The sequence below is a fragment of the Gossypium hirsutum genome, chromosome D13, assembly GCF_007990345.1.
Source record: "Gossypium hirsutum isolate 1008001.06 chromosome D13, Gossypium_hirsutum_v2.1, whole genome shotgun sequence".
In the NCBI taxonomy this organism is placed as follows: Eukaryota; Viridiplantae; Streptophyta; class Magnoliopsida; order Malvales; family Malvaceae; genus Gossypium; species Gossypium hirsutum.
Window position 1 is genome coordinate 19,184,215 of NC_053449.1, and position 2,994 is coordinate 19,187,208.

Consider the following 2,994-nt stretch of genomic DNA (forward strand, 5'->3'; position numbering starts at 1 on the left):
TGTTTGGACAACTTATTTTTGTCCATATTTTGACATGAGTCCTACTTTGCTCCTTTCAGATCGGTAATGGAGACTTGATTTAAGTATAGTTGCTCACTCCTTGATTTATATTTATTATATATATTTTTCCTTTGAATCTGACATCCTTCGAATCTCTTTCTATGTAAAGATCTTACAATCAAAGAAATACCTCAGAAAAAATAGTTACTAATATTTTATTACCAATTTATCCACTTAAAAGCCCAATGGCCTGATGGAAAACTTCCCATCTACCTCCAATAAAAATGTCCTGTAGTTGGTCCGGGAGCTGATATTGTTCATCTATAAATTTAAAACTCGATTCAAAATGTAGATACCAAAGACAGATATGCATAAACACAATTCACCTTTCATCATCCCAGCTACAAAATACTCAAATTCTATGGTCTTCTTAACTCGTTTCTTTAGAGAAGATAACTTCTAAGGCAAGACAAACAAGTAATTTTGGCGTTTCCAGGATCAAAAGGCATGGGAAAAAGCCAATAATCAGGATAACCACAGATTTCAATATAGCGTTTAAGCCACTATGCCAAGAGGAACTAATTATCCCCCAGAACTGGTAATAGACGCTTTCTCTAATCCATTAATTTACAACTAAATTACAAAACAAAGGTTCAAAGAAATTGATGGAAACCATAATAATGGGGATTAAGGGCTCATTGGAAGAAGTCGATTAAAAAAAAAGAGGGCACACGGCAAATCTTCCACAAAATGAAAGACCCAATCCACTGCCCGTTCGTATCTCATCATATTCCCTTTTTAAACTCAACTAAAATTAAAAAAATCCAAAAGAATTTTTCGATTAATATTAGGAAAGGCTTCGGTGTGTGTAACAATCAGATCATTGATGGCAATATCTCACTGAAATCCGCTAAGACAATTTTAAATTATCATCATTAGCCTCCACCATTCAACAGATAAAAACCCTCCCCCAAAGAAAACCATAACTAACAAAAAAACTTCAAAAAAAAAAGAATAAAGAAGGTTACTCAGACAGCCAAGGGTTAGTCTTCAACTACTGGGAAAACCCAGATCAGAAACTCTAGTCCACAAAAAATTGCATCATCATTGCAATCTTCTTTATATTTTCAAGAAAATAAAAACCATTGCAAAACTTGAAAAGCACAAACAAAGATAGATAACAGAAAAACATAAGCTACTTTAGGACCTATCAAGATAGTTAACAGAAATCACCGTCTTGAGAGTGGTGCACCCATAATGAGCAAGCATCCACTCCACTGCCTAACAAAATTCATCTCAACTTCAAAATATGAGCCAACTGAATTTCTTAGAAAAACAAAGAAACAAGCTCCAAATCAGGGATTTAAATTACGGTCGCAGTGAGTCGCATTGTGTTTATCAAGGTTGCAAACATAACAAATGCTATTGCAGTAATTGCGGATATCACAGTCATGAATTTTACACTACTTATTGTGTATTGCGGGTATAACGGGTTTAAGACAGTGCCGCCGCTATAGCGGTAACAGACCACTATTTAAATCCCTGCTCCTAATCTTCCCAAAACAAACATTGTCCCAGCAACTTAAAGAACTCCCTTACTCTAAAACTCAACCTACGCCATTCTCATAATCTTCTTCACAGTAAAAGAAAGGTAAGTTTCTTCTTGTTTAGATTAAGCAATTTATGCTTTGGGTCTGATACCAAAGATAAATGAATAATCAATTTCGAGTTCACTATTCAAATCCAATTTCGAATCATAAAACAAAATCCCACACATTTTCCAATTTCGAATCATAAAAGAAAACTAAGATGTCTAGAAGAAAGATCGAAGAATATACACCAACAAACATTCTCCATTATCTAAGATCGTTTAATTTACAAAGTCCCCCAGTTCAGACAAAATACTCCATTTATATCGTCTTCTCAACTCCTTTCTTGAAAGAGGATAATTCTCAAGGCAAGAAATACAAGTATTTGTGGCGTTTCCAGGATCAAAAGACATGGGAAAAAGCCAATAATCAGGATAACCACATATTTCAATATAGCGTCCGAGCCATTATGCCAAGAGGAACTAATTATCCCCCAGAATTGGTAATAGACGCTCTACTTAATTACCCATTAATTTAAAACTAAATTATAAAACAGAAGGTTTAGAGATATTAATGGAAAAAATGGGATTTTAGAGCTCAGTGGAAGGAGAAGTCGTTTAAAAAGAGGGCTCACGGCAGATCTTCAAAAATTGAAAGATCCAAATCCACTGCCCATCAACACTTGAGTGTTTTTACCTCATCATAGCAAAAATCAAATCCCCCTTTATTTCCTCTGAATTGAATTTAAAAAAAATCAAAATCCAAAAGGATTTTTGGTTTTACTAAAAGGAAGGCCGCAGTGTGTGTAACAATCAGATCATTGAAAATAATATCTCACTGAAATCCGCTAAGACTATTTTAAATTATCATCATTAGCCTCAACTCCACCATTCAAATCCAAACCCTCCCCCAAAGAAAACCACAACTAACAAAAAAAACTTTGAAAATAAATAGAATAAAGAAGGTTACTCAGACAGCCAAGGGTTAGTCTTCAACTACTGGGAAAACCCAGATCAGAAACTCTAGTCCACGAAAAATTGCATCATCATTGCAATCTTCTTTATATTTTCAGGAAAAGAAAAATCATTGCTTCACTTGAAGATAACAATTGAAAAACACAAACAGAGAAAAAACATAAAAGAGAAAATTGAAAAACACTTGCCGATCTAAACTTTTTTTTTTTTTGATGAAACAAACAACGACGAAGAGGAGAAGAAGAGAGGTGAGACTATTGATGGGAAGGGTGGTTCAAAGGAGAATATATATAGTGCGAGTGAGACCTGAAATTAGGGTTTTTCAATGAGTATTATTATGTTTGGGCTAGGGTTGACTGATTTCAGGGAATTGGTTGTCGGCTGAAACCTGAACCCGGTTCAAAGGTTTTGGACAACAACCGTTATGGCTC

The 2,994-nt window shown here is 34.7% G+C and overlaps 7 non-coding genes across 7 annotated transcripts; all 7 read right to left on the reverse strand.

Annotated features, from left to right (window-relative positions):
- Positions 1-475: 475 nt before the first annotated feature.
- Positions 476-600, reverse strand: LOC121226052 (small nucleolar RNA snoR80). The gene has a single exon (XR_005923949.1). It is a non-coding gene; the product is annotated as a small nucleolar RNA snoR80 (small nucleolar RNA).
- A 254-nt stretch (positions 601-854) lies between these two features.
- On the reverse strand, positions 855-942 carry LOC121226038 (small nucleolar RNA R11/Z151). The gene has a single exon (XR_005923935.1). It is a non-coding gene; the product is annotated as a small nucleolar RNA R11/Z151 (small nucleolar RNA).
- A 78-nt stretch (positions 943-1,020) lies between these two features.
- LOC121226033 (small nucleolar RNA Z157/R69/R10) lies at positions 1,021-1,117 on the reverse strand. The gene has a single exon (XR_005923931.1). It is a non-coding gene; the product is annotated as a small nucleolar RNA Z157/R69/R10 (small nucleolar RNA).
- An 851-nt stretch (positions 1,118-1,968) lies between these two features.
- Positions 1,969-2,093, reverse strand: LOC121226051 (small nucleolar RNA snoR80). The gene has a single exon (XR_005923948.1). It is a non-coding gene; the product is annotated as a small nucleolar RNA snoR80 (small nucleolar RNA).
- An 88-nt stretch (positions 2,094-2,181) lies between these two features.
- LOC121226041 (small nucleolar RNA Z152/R70/R12) lies at positions 2,182-2,299 on the reverse strand. Its single transcript, XR_005923939.1, has one exon. It is a non-coding gene; the product is annotated as a small nucleolar RNA Z152/R70/R12 (small nucleolar RNA).
- An 81-nt stretch (positions 2,300-2,380) lies between these two features.
- On the reverse strand, positions 2,381-2,468 carry LOC121226040 (small nucleolar RNA R11/Z151). Its single transcript, XR_005923938.1, has one exon. It is a non-coding gene; the product is annotated as a small nucleolar RNA R11/Z151 (small nucleolar RNA).
- Positions 2,469-2,550: 82 nt separating this feature from the next.
- Positions 2,551-2,647, reverse strand: LOC121226035 (small nucleolar RNA Z157/R69/R10). Its single transcript, XR_005923932.1, has one exon. It is a non-coding gene; the product is annotated as a small nucleolar RNA Z157/R69/R10 (small nucleolar RNA).
- Positions 2,648-2,994: the final 347 nt, after the last annotated feature.